The 24,479-nt window shown below is 43.5% G+C and overlaps 1 protein-coding gene across 4 annotated transcripts in view; it reads right to left on the minus strand.

The window, feature by feature from the left end:
* The window catches only part of LOC147030095 (uncharacterized), a 62,696-nt gene that overhangs the window by 14,188 nt on the left and 24,029 nt on the right, over positions 1 to 24,479 (minus strand). For all 4 annotated transcript variants that reach the window (XM_085873802.1, XM_085873804.1, XM_085873801.1 and 1 more), the window contains exon 3: positions 9,225 to 9,340. The gene's annotated coding sequence lies outside the window, so the exon portion shown is untranslated. The remainder of the gene's footprint in view (positions 1 to 9,224; positions 9,341 to 24,479) is intronic.

The raw sequence follows: 24,479 nt of genomic DNA on the forward strand, positions 1-24,479 counted from the left end.
AGAACAGTATCTGTCATATTTGTGAGGAGAAAATTGAGGGAGAGGTCGAAGTTAGGGATCATTGTCATCTTACTGGAATATATTGAGGTCCAGCTCATTCTCATTGTAATCTTAATTACAAGCCCCCAAACTTTATTCCTGTCTTTCTTCACAATGCTCACTATTACACACATCTATTTATAAATGAACTTTCAAAGACATCTGGAGATATTTCTGCCATTCCTAACACAGATGAAAAATACATCTCATTCACAAAAACAATTCATACATCCCCCATAACCCATATCAGATTTCGTGACACATACAATTTTATGGCAAGTCCATTAACTTAGCATCAAATATTAAAAACTTACCGAATCTTAAATCACATTTCTCAAATCAAGAAGAGATTGATCTCTTATCACAAGAGGGAATATATCCATATGACTATATGGATTCATTTGAGAAGTTTAAAGAAATACAACTTCCTTCAAGGGAAAGCTCCTATGGCAAGTTGAATAAAACTCATATTTCCAATAGAGATTATACACAAGCTAAGAAGGTTTGGGAGAAGTTTAATATAAAGAATCTTGGAGAATATCATGATTTGTATCTTAAAACTGACGTATTGTTATTGACTGATGTGTTTGAAACTTTTAGAACAGTCTGTCAAAATAAAAAATTCTTATGGATTAGACCCCGCTCACTATTACACGGCCCCTGGTTTGGCTTGGAATGATATGTTGAAAATGACAAAACAGAATTTGGAATTAATCAGTGATATAGATATGCTTTTAATGATAGAGAAGGCTAAAAGAGGAGGAATAACCCAAGTATGTTCCAAGAGATATGCTAAAGCAAATAACAAATATCTTCCTGATTATAATAAGAATGAGGCCAACTCTTACCTGATGTATTATGATGCTAACAATTTGTATGTGTGGGCTCTGTCTCAATCTTTACCTTATGGAAAACTTAAATGGGTTAAAGAAAAACATTATGAAAAAGTTTTGCAAGACGTTATTGTCTCCTGTCAAAAAGAATTGGATGAAGCTGAAGTTGGATATTATTTTGAGGTTGATTTAAAATATCCAGAAGAACTTCATCACAAACATAAAGACCTACCTTATGCCCCTGATAAAGAAAGTCCAAGAAAAGAATGGTTAAGTGATTACCAACAGTCATTTAATATAAAAGGTAAATCTCCAGAAAAACTACTGACAACATTAAATGATAAAGAAAGTTATGTTTTACATCAAAGGAACTTGAGACAATATTTATCTGCTGGGTTGAGAGTGAGGAAAATTCATCGAATTTTGAAATTTAAACAAAGTAATTGGTTAAAGGAGTATATTGATTTTAATACAAAAAGGAGAACAGAAGCAAAAACAGATTTTGAGAAGGACTTTTATAAATTAATGAATAATGCTGTATTTGGAAAGACGATGGAAAATGTTAGGAATCGACAAAACATAAGACTTTCTACATCTTGGAAACAGGCTTCAAAGTTAATTAATAGACCAAGTTTTGAACGAGCGGAGGTGTTTTCAGAGAACTTTTGTGCTATTCATTTGAAAAAAAGAGAGTATTGAAATGGATAAACCTATTTATATAGGAACATCAATTCTTGACTTGTCAAAGTCGTTAATGTATGACTATTACTATTACTATTGGTTCACGAGTCAGTAAGTGACCACTATATTTGTTATGGGTGTGTGTCTGTCTGTCTATCTGTCCCGAGCATAGCTCCGTGGGTTTTGATCCGATCCTGATAAAATTTGGGTGGGAGGTTTATATCATGATCTAGTGGTGTTTTCCTGAGAATGGGTGTGCTGTGCCCATTATGGGCGGAGCCACGCCCAAAAAACATGTGTTTTTAGGGGTAGCCGGTTTCAAGTTACATCTTCTCCAAAGCGGTTTGTTGAATCTGGCAGGGTTTCGGTATTTGGTTAGCCCAATGGCACCTGCATAGCCCCATGGAGCTCGATTTTTTTTCATTTTCGTCCCAAGGTCACGAACTTAGAAAATGTCCAAAAAAAAATCAATAAATTGGCCATCGAGCTCCGAGGGTTTTCAACTGTTTCGAATGAAAGTTGGTATGCAAGTAGTGCTCTTTGAGTACTACAACTTTCATCATTTAAGTTTTTCCCGATTCCCGCCGCAAAAAAATAAAAAAGGCGAACTACGTTTAGGATCTCGCAATTCGTGGTCGATTTGTAGTGCTCTTCGATTACAACAACTTTCATCATTTACGTTTTTCCCGATTCCCACCAGTTTGCCTGTGGCGTCCCTCGAAGGTCAAAAAATAAAAAAGGCGAACCGTGTACGTTGCTCGTGATCCATCGCCGTCTCCAGAATTGTAATAATTTAAAATCAAAGTATAAGGATAATGTGTCATTGTTATATATGGATACAGATAGTTATATATTAGAAATTAAGACAAGTGATGTATATGAGGATATCATTGATAATATATATATATATATATATATATATATATATATATATATATATATATATATATATATATATATATATATATATATATATATATATATATATATATATCTTCTTCTTTCGGCTGCTCCCATTAGGGGTCGCCACAGCGGATCATCCGTATGATCCGCATAGTAATTTGGCACATGTTTTACGCCGGATGCCCTTCCTGACGCAACCCTGGTCGCCCCTTACGACACAGGGATATGGTACACCTATTTTAACCGGGGTATACACCGGCCCAGTACACTGGTACTCATATCGCCGACCTCGGAAGGATGACAGGCTGAGTCAACCCCCTGGTGTATTAATTCAGTGGCTCAATGGGGCTTGAACTCAGGACCTTTTGGATCCCAAGCCGCTGCCCTGACCACTGCGCCAACACCAGGCTCATATATATATATATATATATATATATATATATATATATATATATATATATATATATATATATATATATTTATTATATATTATATTATATATGTATATGATGCAAGTAATTATAAGTCAGGTGATGTGTTGTTTTCATCAAAGAATAAAAAGGTTATTGGTAAGTTTAAAGATGAATTGGGTGGGAAGGTCATGAGTGAATTTATAGGATTGAGATCAAAGTCTTATGCTTTTACATATATTGATAATAATAACATTGAAAGGTGTGATAAGAAGCTCAAGGGAAAAAAGAAAAATATAATCAAGGAAACAATAAACTTTAAACATTATTACAACTATTTAATCTTAAAGAAGGAAGAGTACAGAAAAATGAATACAATAAGAAGTTTTTAACATCAATTATATACAGAAGATATAAATAAGAAAGCATGAGGAGTTATTGATGATAAAAGATACATTTTGGAGAATGGAATCAATAGTCTCCTTTATGGTTGTAAGTATAAGTGTTAAGATATTGGGTTGGGAATTTTAACAGGCTACCGTCATCTTTTTATTGATTTATAAATGATATAACCAAGCAATAACCAAACCACAGACTGGAGATGTAACCAGCCTTGGTGTTTAAATGGGAAACATAAACACACACACACACACACACACACACACACACACACACACACACACACACACACACACACACACACACACACACACACACACACACACACACACACACACACACACACATTTAAAGGCCATTTTCCCCGCTAAAGCGGGGGTTAGCCTTGCGGGCCCCATGACAATCTTCTCCACTTTACCCTGTTTTCTGCATCTCCCCTTCTTAATCCCCTTGCCCACATTTCCTCTTCCACCACATTTAGCCAAGTTTTTCTCGGTCTTCCCCGTCCTCTACTTCCGACTACACTCATTTCCAACACTCCTCTCACCCAGTCACTTTCATCCTTCCTCAACACATGACCCAACCATCTCAACCTGTTTCTCTTCACAACCTACATCACAGACTCTATTCCCATCATCTTCCGCAAGTCATCATTTGTCTTCCTCTCTCTCAACGATACTCCACACATCCACTGAACCATTCGCATTTCCACCCTTTCCAGCCTTTGTTGCTGCTCCATGTTCAGTACCCATGTCTCACTCCCATAAATCATCGTACTCCTCACACATGTAGCATACACCTTTCCCTTCAGCTTCAACGACACTCCCCTCTTTGTCAGCATGCCACTCAGTTCCCGAAACTTCTTCCATGCACATCTCACTCCAGCAACCGTCGAAGAGTCTGATCCACCTTCTCCATTCAGCATGTCTCCGAGATAGCAAAATGTTTTCACCCCTTCCAGCTTCACACCATCTCCAAGATCCAACTCAACAATTCCTTCATCTGCTGCTCCCTCGATGCACACCTTACACTTGAATGTAGCTGCCACACTGGTTAATGACCCTCTCACCCCACTACATTTTCGATGAACCCATTCAGCACACATTGTACACTGAATGGAGTTCACTCCGACACCCTTCCTGCACACAGCACATGGCCACTTCCCAATCCTTTCCACCTCACCACATGCTTTACCACTTGCCATCACCTTCGTCTTTCCGATATTCACCTTCAAACCTTTTGCCTCCATACATTCCTTCCACTTGTTCATCTTCTCCTTCAGTCCATCCATACTCTCTGCAATCAACACCAGATCATCTGCATACAGCAGCTCCCACGGTAAACCCTCCTTTACCCTCCGAGCCAGCACCTCCATCACAACTACAAATAGAAGTGGACTTAGTACCGACCCCTGGTGCACTCCTACCCTCACCTCAAACTCACCACTGTTCCCGTCCTTCGTCCTTACAGCTGTGCGCGCTCTCTCGTACATTGCCATCACTACTCTGATCAACCATTCCTCCACTGCTAACTTCCTCAATGCCCATGTCATAACTTCACGTGGGACCCTATCAAATGCTTTCTCCAGATCAACAAACCCAAAAAACAACTTCTTCCTCTTCTCCATGTACTTCTCCTGCAACTGCCTTTCAATAAAAATTGCATCTGTCGTTCCTCTTCCTGGCATAAATCCAAACTGCATTTCGTCAATCTTTACCTTCTTCCTTATCCTCTTCTCCAACACCCTTTCCAATACCTTCATTCCATGCTCCAATAACTTTATTGCTCTATAGGAGCCACAGTCCAGAGGGTCACCTTTCCCCTTGTACAGAGGGACGAGGGTACTCAGTTCCCAATCCACTGGAATGCGCCTTCTTTCACCACCAGATTACAGATCTCTGTCATTCTCTTCACACCCCAACTTCCCGCTGCCTTCAACATATCTCCCACAACTCCCTTCAGCCCTCCTGCTTTTCTACTCTTCATTGCTCTTATAGCTTCCTCAACTTCCTTCTCAGTTATCTTCTCTGCTGGTCCTAAAACTGGGTTACTCTCGATGTTTCTATCCCATTCATTTTCTACATTCAACAGCCTTTCCATATATCTCTTCCATCTTCCTTTAATTCCATCTGAATCCACAACAATTTGTCCCACTTCATCCTTCAAGCAACTCACCCCCGTCACATCAAATCTCTCTCTCGCTATCTGCTTTGCAATCCTGAATACCGCTCTCTTACCCTCCTCCGAATCCAAGCGTTCTCCAAACATTTTCCTATGGGCCTCCTGCGCCTTTGCAACCTCTTTCTTTGCAGCCTTCTTGGCTTCCTTATAACCTTCATGTGCAGCCTCTTCTTCCACCGTATCCTTTGCCTTTTGCCATTCCTTGAACTTCTTCCTCTTCTCTTCAATCGTCTTTCCAACTTCATCATCCCACCACCATGTTTCGGAGTGCCTCGGTGGTCCTTTTGTCCATCCACATACCTCACCAACGGCTCCCAATTGACTATCTTTCATTGACATCCAACCACTTTCAAGCTCAACCACATCGTCTTCAACCATACTCAGCCTCTCTCTTAATGCTTCCTTCACTGTCGCCTCTTTCAACCTCCACACCTTCATCCTCGGTTGGTACTTCACCCGCCGAATTCTCCGCGCACCTTTCACCCTTATATCGCAGACAACCAGGTGGTGCTGCGAAACAGTCTCCTCCCCTGGGATCACCTTTGTGTCCCGGAGGTTTCCCCTATCTCGCTGATGCACCATCAGGTAGTCAATGGTTGTCATCAACCCACCTGACGTGTATGTAATAAGATTATTATTCGCTTTCTGGAATTGAGTATTACAGAGCAACAAATCAGCTCCATCAGCAAACTCCAAGATCCTTTCATCTTCTCCATTTCTCACACCATATCCATAACCCCCATGGACTCCCTCAAAACCGTCTGGACTCCTTCCCACATGTCCATTCAAGTCTCCTCCAACCACAACAACTTCCTCATCTTTCACATTTTCCATCAACTTCTCCATCGCACACCAGAACATGTTCTTCTCTTCATCGCTTCGACCGACCTGCGGGGAATATCCCGAGATGACGTTCACCAAGAGATTTCCTATCACAATTCTCACCATCATCAACCTTTCACTCACTCTAGTCACACTCACTACACTGTCTACAAACTCCTCAGAAAACATGACACCAACACCATGCACGCCTTCCGGGCACCCTTGCCACATAAACTTGTACTTCTGCCCCTGCCTTCCCTTCACCATTCTCACACCACTTCCCTTCCACCGTGTCTCCTGCACACAACATATGTCCACTCTTCTTCTGACCAATGTTTCAACCACTTCTCCAGATATCCCTGTCATTGTCCCTACATTCCATGTACCAAACCTCAGAAACCGATCTCCACGTGGGGCATCAGACGATTGGTCATCATAGATGGAAAAATTTCCTCCCTTGCTTCGATTGGGTTCCCCACCTTGAGTTTTAACGAGAGGGGGTGAGGACCCCCAAGGGGTACTTCGGGCTGTACCCTGCCCATCAGTTGTACTCATCATGGTTTCCTTTTGAGGCGATGTTTTTATGGCCGGATGCCCTTCCTGACGCCAACCCTTTTTGTCACCTTTTACGACACGCAGGGATACGGTGTACCTATTCTGACCGGGGTACACACCGGTCGGAAAACATAAAGAATGTGAGAAATACCAAATAAGTCTTATTAAGGAAATTACTGGGGTAAAAGTAAATAAAACAAATAAGCAGATAAATTTAATAACAAATAAGTTGGAGGATGTAAAGAAAAAAATTAATATCCTTGAATGGACTGAAAACTTTGGTTGTCAATTGAACAATGGAAAAACAATTTACTACAATCTCAAAATGATATGTGGCTCAGGAGGTGGTCAAACAAGAGCATTAAGAAAAGTTTATCATTTCATCTCTGCTCAACAAAGACACTTAAACCAAGAACCAAGTTCCAAAGTAATCTTTGTGAGTATACTCGATGGAAATGAATGTAATAGGAAAATTAAGTTATTCCCTGAAGTAGAACATGGACAAATATTTGTTGGTTCGCTCTTTGAGTGTAATGAAAATATGAAAGGGAAGAAGTGCTTTAATCAGTAACTCTGAATTTTACATTTGCTTGTTTGGGAGGGGGAGGAAATGAGTTTCAATTTTACATTTGCTTGTATGGGAGGGAAGGGGGTAGGTGGGGAGAAAATGAGTCTCCTATTTTGGAATTTTGGGGCTTGTGTCAGAAAGTTTTTCCTTTTTTCTCCATTCATTTGAATAGGTGCCCCAGAAACCCCATTTATCCTCTACTAACAGCTCTCACATCCCATACACCTCCCACTCCCACCCACCTCCCCTTCCTCCCAAACATGATTCATGGTAAATATCATCATTCTAAACTTAGCCTGTGCATTGACAAGCCCCAGATATGACCTTCCCTCACTGCTGGGGATGTTCAGGGAGGTCGGGTGGAACGCGCCGTCCATAACCCATCCACAGACCTTGCACCGGTCCACGTCCTCGACAGTTTCCAGTATGGGGGGGGGCTGCAAACTTGCAGGTGTTGGTGAAAGATGAGAAAGTTCTCCAACTCTTTTGTTGTGCAGAGGCGCATCCTTTTCTCACAGGAATGTTTTCAAATATTTTCGGCTTCTTTTCGAGGCTTTGTGAGCCATTTCAGGTGAGAGTCCTGTGTCACACACACAGTATACTTTATATTGCCCCAAACACGGCAGTTTCCTGGGGTTTCTGCGCATGCGCACCAAGCATTCTGGGGCAGATGATGTCATTTCAAAAATCCCATATGATTCCAACCTTGTGGGGTCGGCCAAGTGGGATGTTTTGGCCCAAGTCCTACATTAACTGGCTGGGTTTTTCGTCAGCAAGAGACATCCTGTGTTCAGCCACTTGTGGCTTCGCTTTAGAATTTGTACTCTTTTCATGAAGAGCTTACCACCCCATGGAAGGGATCTTCGACGGTGCACGGGCATGGTATTCACCGAAAGTTGATTTTGAAAGAATTTTTTTAATTTCTTCAGGTTGCTGAGATAACTGACCTGCTGCTCTTCGAAAGACGCCGAGGTATGTTTAACAAGACCCAATTTCAGCTTATCGTCCACCAGAAGGACTGTGCACTTTGGGATGCAACACCCTGCCTCCAAATGCTCCCTCTGCACTACCTTGTCGGATAAATGGAGTATAACAGGTAAAACGAAAACCTTAGGAACACCACATGGATCTAACTATTTTTTTTTTTTAAACATGTATAGGAGCTTTAAAAAGGAATCCGAATTGTTTTTTTTTTGCAAGCGTGCATCTCAAGCGTGGGAATTATGTGTGAGGCTGGTTGGCAGCAGACCAATCTGGGCGGGGGATGAATGGACGAGTGTTTTGTATTTGTATTTCCAAGTGCAAATCGTATGATTCCTGGTGCTCAACAAAAGGGTGCATTGCATTCTTTATCTCGTATTCTAGAACTGAAGACTGCACATTGGGAAGGGAGGGGCTCAGTAGAAAGAGGAAAGTGTTTGCTACTCGCAGACTCAATCTCCAGTTGGACGTGCACGATGGAATACAGGTCACGTGATGAAGAACTTATTGTTACTTAATTTCTGTGTAACATTACGTATCTCTCCCCTTGCGTCCCGTCCCCCGTCCGCCACATATCTGCCCCTTTACTCCCGTACTCTTGCTGTAATCTCCTCGCAATTACACATCCCTCTTACTATACTCTCTCCTCACCAACCATTCTCCCTCTTGTCACCCCTGATTTTAATTATATAAATATTCATGTTCTCATTTTAGTACAACCTAACCACCTTAAATCGAGGTCCATACCCACGAAAAAAAACATCATGCAATTCTACGCATACTGTTTAAACAATTTAACATGGACGAACTTGTTGTGCGTTTCCATGATCTATGCCATTGCTGGGTGCTTACCTTGACGCATAAGAGATCACAATGGCGTTCACAACGATCTGTGTCACATTGTGATTCTACCTCTCGTCTTGTCACGCTTGGCACAGGTACTGAAGTGCACACAACCTCCAAATAACCTGCACGTGATAAAGCAGCATTCATGTCACCAGTATACGGAGTCAGTGGATGGACATATGAGAGAACAAAAGGTGATTGTTCATTCTAAAATATAATAACAGAGGTGTGTGTGTGTGTGTGTGTCTTAAGAAATGTCCTTTTGCATTCAAGCTTTGCACAATACGATGCGATCACTCACTGGCTGTTGTTACTTGAATTGAAACTCACCTGTTTGCAATGGCTACCGGCATTTTACCACCTTTTGTGTTTGTCCATTGTTGGTCATCAAAAGTGGAGCCTTTCTAAAAACCATCCACTGAATCAATGGATTCGCCTTCTACACAATCATATTACCATGGTAAAATCCCATATTTCGAAAACTGAAGGGTTGCTTCGGGATGTGCTGCCACGGAAGGTACAATATGCTTTACCGCAGGCCAAAGTGCCATGGCATGGCTTGGTTGTGAAATCGTGGCTAGACGGTGACTTTTAACTGGACACGAGTGGCACTCTGCCGGTGCATGAGCGCTATTGTGTCGGCTCAGGGGTGATCGTGCACGTTAACCCCATGGCCATCAGCCCTGGAACGTCAATGGGGATAGGAAGGGTAACGGCTGCTCCATCATTATAGGTCGTGGTGGCTTCAGCACCAGGTGAAACTTATCACCGTTCCAGTTCAACAACCACCTTATAACCCGGTGCAACGTTGCCGGGGTGCAGGAATGACCTTAACCTGAACTTGTGACACATGAACAGAGTCCAAATTCACTAGTGAGAAGCCAATTACCACCTTGCTAAAAGGGTCCTCCCTGGCGGTTGTTATCGGATTTCATGGACTCATAAAAGAATGAACGAACAAGTAAATCAAGCCATTTATTCCAGTTTATTAAACAATGAAATGTTCCGCAATGGAAGAGGTTCTTAATGTTTGGAAAAAGTTGTTATGTAGTGTTCATTGTGGAGAAATTTCCGAGCGCACCAAGCGGTCGCACTTTCATGGCCAAAGACATCAAGCGAGACGGAGCTCGGTTTGTTGTAGCTTGGTACAAACAATAGGCATTTCTGGAGTGCCCTCATGCGCTCTGTCTTGCCCATCACCAATGGCATTGAGACTTCAGATTTTTGAACTCGCTCTAATTATCTCATTCGATGGGGCTGTAATACTGACTGCACCTTGGACACCTGTCGTCCTCCCCAGTCCCCAGACCCCAGTCCCGTGCAGCTCTCGGTACATGCTATGTCAGACGGAATTTTCTCACGTCCTGCACGAACCTTTTGGAACTGACAGCGCCTGTTTCTTTCACCGTTTGGTATCACGAGGAAGCAGACAGTGATCTTCGGCGACAGCACAAGTGTTATTGGCGTTACTGCCAAAATACAATCTCAGCAGCGTCGATTGAACAGATATACAACAACCGGCAGGTCACGCTGTGGGCTGAGAAGCGGAATCTGAATGCTGATTCCTGAGGATCAGATATAAAGCTTCACTTTAGAATTTGTATTCTTGTCATAAATCTCTCTCGATAAAAACTGTATCTATAATAATAAATGCCAGTGTGTGTGTGTGTTTCCTCCAAAACTCCAAAACCATGAAACTGAGCAGCCTTAAAAACTTTGCATGTATACGAAAGTTACTCCAAAGAAGTGCATGAGTGAAAATTGGGTGTTTGGGTGAATTTAAACACCCCCTTTGGAGATAATTAACGGCCTTATTTAATTATATCCTTTATCAGGCGCATCCTCAGCCACTTTGCTCTCGATGGGATCTGAAGGTGCATCCTGGGTAACCTCGCTGCGGTGTGAAGCCACCATGATTTTTGGCCTGCTCACCAAGCCCTGACTTGAAACAGGCTGCAACAATTTCTTTCCAATAAAGTTTTTTTTTTCATTTTCCTCACTCATATTATCGAATGCCTGTTCATCATAGCTATGAATCACTGGGTACATTGCAATGCTTATAAACACCCAGACACCAGCATTTGTGGCTTTATTTCATTTCTGCACATGCCATAACCTGTATAATCTCTTAAACTTAAACGAAGCTGAATTACAAATTTTAAGCTCCAGAATTGAACTTAGCAGCATTTCTGACTGCTAAAAAAAAAGCGTTTATTTGTCAAATTCGGACATATTTGATATTTCAAGAATCTCCAGGAGGTGTGTGTTTAATATGACGGTTCGGAGATTGTTAATTGCTTGCCAAGAGAGCCGTTCCTTATCAACCGTTTCGTTGGAGTGGTTATGCCACTTGGTGAGTGAGTTCTGTACAATATTTGCACTGTCAATGAATACTGTATGATGTCGATCGATTTGAAGAATATTCAGGAGCCACTCACCTGTGTTGGCCCCGTGTTATTCTGCGGTGTATCGGGCGATGGCTGGCTTGCTGAAAATGTGTAATTTCCCCTTTTTGTACCATTTGGAGAAATTGGACAAATGAAAGGTTTTTTCTTTTAATAGTAGTTTGAACTACTGCTCAGACAGATCACGGCAGCTAAGAGGTATGCAAGCTCACTGTAAGCTGTCTCTCTTGGGTTTGAATCATGACCCAGCTATAAACTGTCATTTCTCCCTCCCTTCCATGCCTCCTTCCTCCCTCCTCTATCCCCACCCTCCTCTCATTCTTTTTATCCCCCCCCCCATTAATTCCCCCATTAGCAAAGCGATGGGTTGTATTTCCTCGTATGTAATATCTAAAGAAGAAAGTTTGTTTTCATTTATGCATTCGGCCCCTGCAGGGAACAGTGCAACCAAACTTTGCATGGTCTCCTCTTTTATCCAGAGGAAGTGCAAGGGCTTTATTTGGATTAAAAAAAAATGGAAATATTAAAAAAAAATACATTAAAATCATATATTTGGCCTTCAGGCCTCGATCGGGTCTTGTGCCAATTCACTGCCTGCGTTTTTATCCCTGGGTGAAATCGAGTAATGTGTTTTGTTGAGGTCATATATTGAAAGTTGTATATCGTGATTTGTTGTCAACAACAACAACAAAATTAATTACTATAATGTTTACACATGCGCCTGTTATTAACAAGATTGCTTTACACAGGTTTATTATAACACCTCCGTGTTCAAGCCTCGAGTAAGTATGTATAGAAATTCCTTTGGCAACGCTGAGTACCACCGTGAGTATACAGTAACAGAGATGCCAACTTTTGGAAATCAGAATTAGGGAGGATTTTCAACCGACACAAAATTATGTGCGCCAAGCGCACATCTCGAGCGCGGAGCGCTCGACCCTTGCACCGGGGTCCATGGCCCGCCTTAGGGCCCTGGAAGCTCTGGGGTTCTAGACGCTCTCTAGTGCCCTCTGAGCCCTATTTTGGAGCATTTAACATGTTAAGAATTCCCACTTTTTGAACAAAAAAAGGGGAAAATTGTGCACTTTTTAATGTTACATGTATGTTAATATTAGTAAGTTAGGGGACAATCAAAGATTAACAAAAAGCACAAAAGAAGCAATATTTTTCTTACCTTACTGGCTGGTACTACTGCTGCTTGCTTTTTCCATGGCAGCTTTGCTGAGTGACAGCTGTGTGGCTCTTTAGCCCTTCTGATTATGTCTTGCTGTATTCTCTCTGGTAGCAAGGGGTGCTATGAGCTAGTTTTTCAATTAAGAGAGCTTCCAGGGTTTTGACACTCAAATTGGGACGAAATTCAGTATGATTCTTCCGTACAAGACTGAGTGCCCGCTCACATGATGCGTTCGAATGAGGAATGACCAAGATTCCCTTCATCACTTTGCTCAAATTAGGATACTTCTTGGCACCAGTGCAGGGATCTGTGAGCTGTGAAATCCGATGCCACTGCTCATCCACTCTCACTGTCTCAGTAGCAATTGTAGCTATGGAGGCGTCTGCCTGGTAGTGAGCGAATTCACTCTCAAGACTGTCTATGTCACTATCACCGCCACTGAACAGACAGGGGAATTTCTTGATGAAAAACTCCACACAGTCAAACCACACTTCTTGGTGTAGCTTAACATCCAGCACCTGAGCATGCTTGGCTAATTCATCACCTAGCGGCCAGGTTTTGAAGATGTAATTGCAGGCTTTCACATAATATGAGCGAACTGCACTGAAGAAACCTTGGATGTCTGACTCACTCAGAGTGAAGGTGGATTTCTTGAGACTCCTTTGTTCCCTTATATACAGTTTGGCATCGTTCCCAATCATGAGGTCCTCATCATTCTTCTGATGATTTCTGTCAGAGAAGGGTATATTTACCAGAGCAACCGATGACACCGATGGTTTCAAAAACCGTACGAAGATATCTTTCAGAAGACCATTCAATTCAGAAGACCAGAAGACCAAGATCAGGAGATGAATACAGGATTCGTCTCTTTGGAGCAGAAGATTCCCCTTCTCAAAAAGCTTGTTAGCATATCGAAGGAAGAAACAATAGAGTTTTGTTTGTGGAGACAAGAACATCCTGTTGACACGTTTTTCTCTAGATGTGTGCACAGTGTGTGAGGAAGATGCGCGTGGAGTTGTAGAACTCGTAGTACACTTAGCCGCAGGGAGATCACACTTGCGTTTACTGCCAGCAGAAGAGGTCAGACTCGTAGTACCAGATCCAATTTTACGTTTGAGGAGAGAGCTTGAGGTAGGTGCAGCCAAGGAAGAAGACCTCTGATTCGAAGGTTTTGCTGAGCTTCTATCAAGTGATTTGGCAAAAGCAGAACTTAACTTGGGTCCTTCTTTGCCTGTAGATGGGACTATCACAGTCTTTCTCGACTCTGAAGGGATCTGCTTTGTAGATGAACGTGATGAAGGGCCGGTGATGCTACCTGCTCTCAGCATTGGTTTTGGTGCTGTCCCTGCTGTCTTCTTCGCAGCAGATACTGCAGTGGTAGTGGTGAATGCTGCTCCACTAGTGCTTGATCCTGCAGTGCCAGTACTGGCAGTAGATACAGTGCCGTCCTTCTTGCTCGTTGTTAGAGTCTTGGCTACAGTTGGTTGCATTTTTCTTCGTACTTCTTCTTGAAGAAGAGGCGAAGTGGCTCCCACTGTTCAATCAGCCTGTCTAGGCACTGACCAAGGGACAGCCACCTTGTTGCGACATGCTTCAGAATCTTGTGTGTCGGGGCATCACAGAGTTCTTGCAGTGCTTTCACTCCTTTGACGCGTTTACTACTTTTGTCCAAGTAGTTGTAAATATCGATGAGAAAGTCATCTAATTCAATGGGGAAGGCCTGAGCCGCCTTCTTGGCCGTATTGTGCATCATATGGCAAGGGCATCCCATGATGTAGCACTCTGGATTTTGTTTGTGGATATAAGCAGCGACTCCTTTGTGCTTGCCCACCATGACAGAGGCATTATCAGCACAAAAGGAAACACAATTTCCCCACGGAATTTTCCCTGTCACTGAACTCATGATCAAGCAGTTTGAAAATGTTTTCTCCAGTGGAATCTTGTTTGCACGCAGGCAAACTTAGCAAACCTTGCTTCACAATCCCAGCACTGTTGTCATAGTACGAAATCAGGACAGGATATAGCTGGGCCTCACCACTGTCATTGCTACCGTCTGTAGCTAGGCTAAATGGAGCTAGTCTAGCAATATCGGCAATAGATGAAGCAGTAACATTTGACAACTCACCAATTACACTGGTCAACAACAAATTTGTTGTCTGCATTTTTTAAGCTGATTTAGGACGAATCTGATGCGCTGAATCCAAAACTCACATTAGTTTTGTTCAATCAGGTCAAGTTTTTGAGATATGGCCACATGTCGTTTTTTACATATTTGTTCACATGTACGCATGTGTGGAGCATTTTAGAAGAAGTTGGTGGGGTAAAATGTCATGTCAAATAATTGTTTTGATTGGAAATAATTATTTTAATGACAAGAAGTATTCAGGTACGATAGTTCTAGGTGATTATGTCGAAAAGGGATCAGTTTGAAGTCATAAAACCTCAAAATCTTCCAAAAATTGGTGAGGCAAAGCATAAAGTTCGTGGATCAAAACTAAAGTTAATGGGGCAGATTTTGTAATAATGTGATACAAAAAAAGTTGTATTTCTTGAAATAACGAACTCTGAAGAATGTACAATACCTACATGCGCCAATTTATGACATGCGCTTCTGCTCAAGCTTGGAGTGCCACAGTACGAACCCAAAGATTGGAGACTGTTCATTGACAGCAGCAAGCGATCACTGAAATGTGTTCTGCTACACAACGGCAACCAGTTTGCCTCTGTACCCATTGCTCACTGACTACACTGAAGGAGAAGTATGAAGCGGTGAAGTACGTGCTGGAGAAAATTGGTTATGATCAGCATAAGTGGTTTATTTGTGTTGACCTGAAGATGGTGAACTTTTTGTTGGGACAACAGTCTGGCTTCACCAAGTACCCATGTTTTCTGTGCATGTGGGATAGTAGGGACCGTGCTCAGCATTACACGAAGAAGGACTGGCCTGTGCGGGAGGAATTGGTGCCATGCAAAGAAAGAAACGTCATCAACGACCCTCTGGTGGACAGAGACAGAATACTCTTCCCACCGCTGCACATCAAGCTCGGCTTAATCAAGCAGTTCACCAAGGCTCTGGACAAAGATGGTGACTGCTTCACTTACTTGTGCCAGGCTTTTCCAGGATTGACCATGGAGAAGTTGAAAGCTGGCATCTTTGATGGTTCTCAGATCCGTCAGCTCATCAGAGATCCAGAGTTCAAAAACTCAATGAACGAAGTGGAACTGGAAGCGTGGAATACATTTGTTTTGGTAGTGAAGAACTTTCTTGGCAACAATAAGGCCAGAAACTACGCAGAACTTGTCAACAACATGCTGACTGCTTTCAGAAACCTGGACTGCAACATGAGCATCAAGATGCACTACCTATTTTCACATATGAACCGGTTTCCTGAGAACCTGGGTTCAATGAGTGACGAGCAGGGGGAGAGATTCCATCAGGACATGAAGGAGATGGAGACCAGGTATCAGGGGCGCTGGGACGCAGTCATGATGGCTGACTACTGTTGGAATCTGAAGAGAGACCTCCCTGCCGCTGAACATTCCAGGAGTTCGAAGAAACGGAAGTTCAAGCCCTGAAGTTTGAACAGTGGTGACGCAACATGCAATTTACTTGTACTTACCTTTATCAATGCCCACCATTCAGATGACAGTAATCGATGTTTCTATCATGTAATCAATAAATGTTGTTGGCAAAACATTTTTTTTTCTTAAAAACATGTTTAGGATGATATGTGTTGACAAAAATCAGCTGATAATGCCACAAAAATGTAATTGATTTTGTCACAAGATCTGATTTTTTCAAATCAACTTAGCACAAAACCTGACCTGATGGAGAGAAACGGATGCCATTTCCTGATTCAGCAGTGCCAGAATACCCTAATTCACTTGTAGAAATCTAGACAACATTCCAGAAAGTAAAAAAATTGTTGACCAGTGTTCTTTTTTTCTTCTTTGTTCTTGTTCTTTTTTTTTGTTCTTTTTTTTTCTTTTTTTTTCTTGCTTTTTGTTCTTGTTTTTTTTTTTTTTTTTTTTTTTGTTCTTGCACATCTTGCACATCTTGCACATCCATACTTTGAAGCAACTTTTGAATCTGGAAACATCTTTTGAAATAGAGGTCCAGCATGATCTGAGACTGATATGGGCAAGTTATGTTCCACAATAAATCCACTAAAGAGAAGTTCCGCTCGAGTAACATCCTCTTCCTCGCTTGTCCCTTGTTTGGTGAAATAATTCAGAAGTGTACCGGTACTCGTGCTCGAAGATCTCTCCTTTGCAATGTCTGTGTGCCGTTTGCTTCCAAGTGCTTCCGAATATCATCGCGACCTCCGTGCTCAACTGAAATATCAACGCTGCATACTGTACAATACGCATGATGAATTCCTCTTTCAGACTTTCGAATACACGGGTATTGGAGACTGTATTCGGTCTTGTACTTCTGAGACCATTTCTTGGTCTTCGTAAGCTTCTTTTCTGCCATTTCGTAATCAACATCGAGGGCTTGAAGCATCGGTAACTTCGAAGTCGATGTTCCACAGCTGCAGCGCGACTCGTAGAACTCTAGCGGCTGTTAAACACCGCACGGTGGTCGCGACCGCCGGGCTGGTACGGGGCCCAGCTGCATGCAGTGAGCGTATCGCATGCATATACACTGTGCATACATACCGCATGCACTGTATTGCACACATACCGCATGCACTAAATCTCAGTGCATGATCGCCTAAGCGAGATCCAGACCCAATGTTTCGCTGCTCCTCATTTGAATTTGCATTTTTTTACGTACAATTTGGTAGCAGCGAACGTTATGGAGTTACCACATGCTATACGTAGCAGACGATGCTTTTCATTCAATTCTCATACTAGTACATTCTGATTAGTGAACAGTGCAAAAATATCAAAATTTCGGGAGGATAAGGATAGTGATCGTAAGGGCGGGAGTTTGTGTGAATTTTCGGAAGCCTCCCGATGAAATCGGGAGGGTTGGCATTGCTGCAGTAACAACAGAAAGTCTACACCCCCTTTCAAAATTTTCTCCTTTTGTTGCCTTATAGCCTGGAATTAAATTGCATTAAATCAGACTTTTTCTACCTGTATTTACACATCGTAATCCACAACTTCCAAGTGAAAAACAAATGCTTTAATTTCAGAAAATTAATTAAAAATACAAAAAAGAATATCTTGCTTTGATAAGTGTCCACACACCTGAGTTAATACTTTGTGGAAGAACCTTTGACAGCAATTACAGCTGTGACTGTTTGGATTGGTCTCTACCAACTTTGCACATCTTGATTGAGCAATATTTGCTCATTCTTCTGCACAAAACTGTTCAAGCTCAGTCATGTTGCGTGGGGAGCGTTGACGAACAGCAATGTTCAAGTTATGCGACAGATTTTCGATTAGATTTGGTTTGGGGCTCTGACCGGGCTACGCAAGGACATTTATCTTTTTTATTCCTTCGCCACTCCAGTGTAGCTTTGGCTGTGTGCTTCAGGTCATTGTCATGGTGAAAGGTGAACTTCTGTCCCAATTTCAGCTTTCTTGCAGAGGGCAGCAGGTTTTCATCAAGGATTTTTTTGTATTTTGCTCCATCCATTTTCTCTTCTATCCTGACAAGTGCACCAGTCTATGCTGATGAGAAACATCCCCATAACATGATGCTGCCACAACCATGCTTCACAGTAGGGATGGTGTTCTTTGGGTGATGTGCTGTGTTGGGTTTGAAACAAATGCAACATTTTGCATTTAGGCCAAAAGATCCATCTTAGTTTCGCAGACTGCAAATCGTTTTGTCACATGGCTTCAAAATCTCCGAAGTGGCTTTTTACATACCTCAAATGGTAATCAAGGTGGGCTCTTTTGAGTAATGGCTTCCTTCTTGCCACCCTAACATACAGGCCAGACTTATGGTGTGCTTGGGATATTGTCACATGCACACAGTGACCAGTCTTTGATAAACCATAAAGACACGTTAGGTCAGGTATGGGACCATGCCTCAGAGCAGCACGTCACTGCATCCACTTTCTGCCGGTACTCCAGGGGCCTCCGTCTGGCCATCCCCCAGGCAGATTCCTGGCCCATCCCAATCTCCTCGAGATGCTGATCAACCTGCTGCAACCACGAGGCATGTGGTTGGCCCATTAGCCTCCTCCATGCACGAGACTTCCTCGCTGGGAGAATCTGGTGAGCAGGATCAGCATCAGGAAAACGAGCCACATGTCCATACAGCTCCAGCTGATGCTCATGGACTATGCAGGTTACAAATCTCATTTGAGTCTCTATCAGCATCCCAGCAACCACTCGTTGGACACAAAGTCCGACCAACGATAGCCAAGGATTCGCCAAAGAGACCTGGTACCAAAGGAATTAAGTCTCAGATCCCTGGTCAGAGTCTAAGTTTCACAGTCATAGTGCAAGACTGGAAGCACCAATGACCTGAAGACTCGGACTTTCGTCCTCCTGCACAGGTACCGGCAGCGCCACACCCCATGATCCAGTGAATCCATGACTCCCCAGGCCTGACCCAGATGTCTATTGACCTCTGACTCGCAGCCAGCAGAGACATGAATATCACTGCCAAGGTAAGTGAATCTCTCCACGACCTCAACATCCTCACCACAAACAGGCACAGACAGGACAGCAGCATCCAAGATGTCATTGAAAGCCTGGATCTTAGTTTTGACCCAAGAAACCCGTAATCCCAGTGGCTCTGACTCCTCATTCAGCACTTCGAGGGCCCCCTAAAGGATATCTAAAGTCTCCACAAAGATGACTGCATCATCCACGAAATCAAGGTCAGAGATCTTGACATTCAAAAATGATGCACCGCATCTTGATCTCTCTGACATCCTCCCTAGAATACAGTCCATACAAGTGCTGAAAAGTGTGGGGGCCAGTACACACCCCTGACGAACTCCAGGAACAACTGGAATAAGTCAGATATGGTACCACCACATCTCACAGCACTCTCAGTACCAGAGAACAGTTCAGACATCAGATCGATCAGTTTTGATGACACTCTACGAAGACCAAGAATCCTCCAGAGGGCATCGTGATTCACCAAATCAAACGCTTTACAGAGATCAACATAGGCTGCAAGCAGCCCCTGCCAAAACTCCCATCTGCGTTTGGTGAGGACCCGAAGAGCAAGGATACGGTCAATCGTTGACCTTTTTGGTGTGAAGCCTGACTGCTCTGGATGCTGGTGCTCAAGCAGATGGTGGCGAACCCCATCAATAATTATCCGAACAAAGACCTTCCCCGGCACTGAGAGCAGCGTCACCCCTCGGTAGTTGTTGCAGTCTTGGCGATCACCCTTCCCTTTCCAGAGAGGGACAACAAGGCCTCTCTTCCAATCAGTTTGGATGATGCCTGTGTTCCAGGCAGAGCACAAAACTGCATGCAACGACACGAGTGCAGCATTTCCACCAGCCTTGAGAAGTTCAGCATGGATGCCACAGATCCCTGGAGCTTTACCCCATTTCAAAGGGTTCACCGCAGCCCGTGTTTTCACAAAGAAAGGTGGACCACAGTTGATTCGAGGGTCAGCAACAGTTATTGTAACACCCCTGATGTCCAACTCGACAGCTGGTGGATCAGCCTGGTACAACCACTAAAACTAATCAGCCCATCGGGCCTTCACTTCAGACTCCTCTCTCAAGAGCCTACCACCCTCTGCTCTAACTGCAGTACACCGAGGGATGGGCTTGGATGAACGCAATGCGCGAATTCCCCTGTAAGCGGGACGAGAATCACTTGACCACAGGTGCTGCTCTACCCCCTCACAGATTCCTCACACATAGGCCTCCTTGTCCACCATTAGCACACGTAGAGTTTTACGCCTCAGCTCCCTGAACAGCTCAGCTCTGCCATCCAATCTGGCACTGTGACTCTGGTAAATGATATCCAGTGTCCCTTGAGAGACAAAATTCTTCTTCACCCTATGGTGAGTTCCAAGACATCCACCGGCAACATCAATGACGTTGGTCTTGAAGGCACTCCACAACTCTTTGGGATCTTCCAAAGCACCCACACCCCCCAAATCTCCACTCAGCCTGTTTGCAAACTCCTCAGCTAACCTCTTGTTCTTGAGCTTGCCAACATCCAGCCTCGGCTGGGACAGTACCATTCTCCTGGATTTAAGGTACAACTTAAGAGTTGCTGCAATAAGCTGGTGATCAGTATTGAGGAACTGAGCACTCCGGTTATCCGTGCAGTTCTGGATCATCCTCCAGTGACCATCAACGAGGACATGGTCAATCTCCTTTCCACACCGCCAGCGTTGGAATACCAAGTCCAGCGATGAGCTTGTGGGCGCTGAAACCATGAACAGGCCACCCTAAGTCCATGACTTCTTGCAAAGTCAATGAACTTAGTGCTATTCAGGTTCACAGTTCCAGACCCATGGGGGCCAACACACATCTCATAACCATCCCTCTCAGTTCCAGTCGATGCATTGAAATTCCCCAAGACTAGAAGTGTATCTCGTCTGGGGCACTGATCAACCACAGACTCGAGCGTGGCGTAGAATGCATCCTTCACGGTGAGATCACTCGCCTCAGTCGGAGCATAAACAGAGACCAGGGAAATGACACCCAAAGAGTGACGAATCCTTCATCTCATAATTCGCTTGTTGATTGGTGTTACCTCAATTATCATTGGAGGCAGCTTATTGGATACAGCTTCTGCAACTCCTTGGGCATGCTAACCAATAGAGCAACCAGACCAATCGTAGGTGTAACCACCTGCCATGATCTCGCCGCAATCCGGTCTCCAAACCTCAGAGAGTGCTGCAATCCCGATGTCCAAACGCTTGAACTCAGATGATAACAGAGACAAGTTATCATGCTCTCCTAGGGATAGGACATTCCAGGCACCCCCCTCGAAGGGACCGCCTCAGGTTAACCCAAGGAGACCGCCGTCTGGTGGACGACACCTCAGCACCACTCCGACACACTCTCCCGCAATCTGACCCGGGAATGTTACCCCGTGGTTTCCCGCCTATCATCAAAGATCGAGGGTCCCAAAAGCTTTGCTCCAATCCCGTCATCCGGTGAGCTGCCCTGCGAAGGGAAGCTGCACAGGAGGTACTCCCACAAAGTGGGTTTTCAGATTTCTTTGCGTTTTTGTGTTTTGCGGAATGAAAGGTTTTACGGTGGCCGGAGTACAAATCCTGCCACCAACCTCCTAATAAGAAGTAACACAACTGCATGAGGACGTCCGCAGACACAGTTGGGCACGAGATATGGATGACCTCCACCCTTTGACAGGTTTTGTTTTTAATCCTGCTGGGTGTCCATATCCAAACACCCTCCTCACCAGAAAACCTGGTGGGGGAGACGGTTTAGTCACCGACAACCCGACAATGGAACAGGTTCGTACAGCTTTACATGATACCTGAAGCAAGTCACAGATCTAATCTGGCCTGACCTGACAAATAAAGACATGGAAAGTTGGCAGTGGCCTCTTGGTGGCCTCTGTGATCAGTCTCCTCCTTGCTTGGTCATCTAGTTTGGAGGGACAACCTTATCTTGGCAGTCTTGTGGGTACAAATACTATATGCCTTTCACTTCTTTATGATTCTCTTGATGTGGTTTTCCCACAGGGCAGGTGTATACATCTTTGTGGTGTGGTGGTTTTCCACAGGGCAGATGTATACGTCTAGTGTTGTAGTGTTTACCATTCCTTGCTTTTCGCTACGGCTTCCTGATAGCTCTGTGAGTGAAAAGAAGGCCGAGTGTGTAAGTCCTTCCTTCTAGTACATAGCCTCCACCCTCTCCAAGACTACCAGACTACCTCCTTGTGGTACACCACAGTAACAGTGCCCCTGAGGTCACTAGCTCAATGTCTGGAGGATCTCGGAGTAAGTTGGTACCTGAGGGGTGCAGTGTGGATGGTTCTCAGATGTGAGGGTATGCTTTTGCACTCACCAGCCCAACTAGGGCAGGTGGCTTTTATACTCAGGTTCCCTCACTTTCTTCTTCTTTGAAATATATGGCTGTAGAAATTACAAATGGGAGCAAACCTGTCATGCATAAAGCACCCACTCAGCATGACAAGATAGGTGTTCGTGTTGCCTGTCTATGCATGGTAAAGCTGGTGAGATAGTGGAAACTTTGAGCTGAAGAAGAGTGTATGTATGCTGTGTGCAAGAAAGAAGGTGGATGGGAGGTGCTGCGAGAATGGTCGCAGGGAGAAATGATAGGTATAAATTATTTTGGATAGGTTGTAACTCTGGAACTGGTGGTGTTGAGATTATGGTGACTGAGAAGTGGGTGGAGAAGGTGTTGGAGGTTATGAGGGTAAATGCAAGTGTTATAGTCCTAAACCTGCTGTTTGATAAGTGTATATTAACAGTAGGACCAACATATGCCCCACAGATAGGATGAAGTGAGGAGGACAAGGATGAGTTTTGGGAGGCACTTGTGCATGTTGTTTCAGGGATTAGTGAGAGAGAAGTTGTGATCAGAGGGGATTTGAATAAACATGTTGGAGCATTGGCAGAAGGATATAAGGGTGTGCATGGTGGGTCAGGTTTTGGGGTAAAATACACTTCTAGCCTGGAATTAAGAATATTTGAGTTTGGGGATGAAGAATATTTATGTTTTGGGATGAAAATGACGAATACACAGTATATTGAAGGTGTAAGAATATTTGAGTTTGGGGATGCTTTAGATATGGTCGTCTGCAACACAATGTTTAAGAAGAGGCCGAGCAGACTGATCACTTATGAGTCAGGAGGTAGAAAGAGCCAGATAGACGAATTTTGGGTTAGGAGATTAGGGAGGAAGTTGGTTAAGAATGTGAAAACAATAGGTGGAGAAGAATGTGCCTTACAACATTGGCTGCTAGTGTGTGATTTAAAGTTAAGTTGTAGCAGGAAAAAGAGGAAACCTTACGTTCCAAGGAGAAGAGTATGGAACCTAAGAGATCAGAAGTTAAAGGAACATTTCTATAGGGAACTTCTGGAAATGCATCTTGGAACCCCGATGGTAGGAGAGGATATAGAGAGTTGTTGGAACTCTTTAAAAGATGGGCTGTTGCGTGCTACTGAAAAGACATGTGGCTGGTCGAAGAGCCCAGCTCGACATGAGGCCACATGGTGGTGGAATAATGAGGTGGATATGGTGATTCAAGAAAAAAGAAAACAGTTGAGGATTTGGAAAAAGAGAGGGGATAAGGAGGAATACTTAGTGGCTAAACGTAGGGCAAAAAGGGAAGTTTACAAGGCCAAAAAATGAGTACACGATTCACTTTCAGATGTGATAAATAATGCAGAGAGTAGAGGGGAGATATTTGCAGAGTAGAGGGGAGTAGAGGGGGAACAATATATGAAGGATGATATTGGAAATGTTTGGAAATGTACTGGTTGACCATAGGGAGATTAGAAATGCTTGGAGGAGTTATTATGAGCACCTGCTAAATGAGGAGTTCCCTTGGAATAGGGATATTTTGGAGCCGGTAGAGCCGGTGCAGGGCCCACCACCTGAGATAAAGATTGAATGGGTGAAGAAAGCCATCGATGAAATGAAGAATGGCAAAGCGGTGAGCAGCACTGGTATTGTCACAGAGATGCTGAAGGCATCTGGTGATATTGGAGTGAATTTAATTCCTAAATTGATAAATGGAATTATAAGGGAGATTCTGTCCCAGATGATTGGTTGAAGAGTGTAATGATGAATATTTATA

Source organism: Eptatretus burgeri, chromosome 3, assembly GCF_056783735.1.
Source record: "Eptatretus burgeri isolate ZD-2024b chromosome 3, Ebu_testis_v1, whole genome shotgun sequence".
In the NCBI taxonomy this organism is placed as follows: Eukaryota; Metazoa; Chordata; class Myxini; order Myxiniformes; family Myxinidae; genus Eptatretus; species Eptatretus burgeri.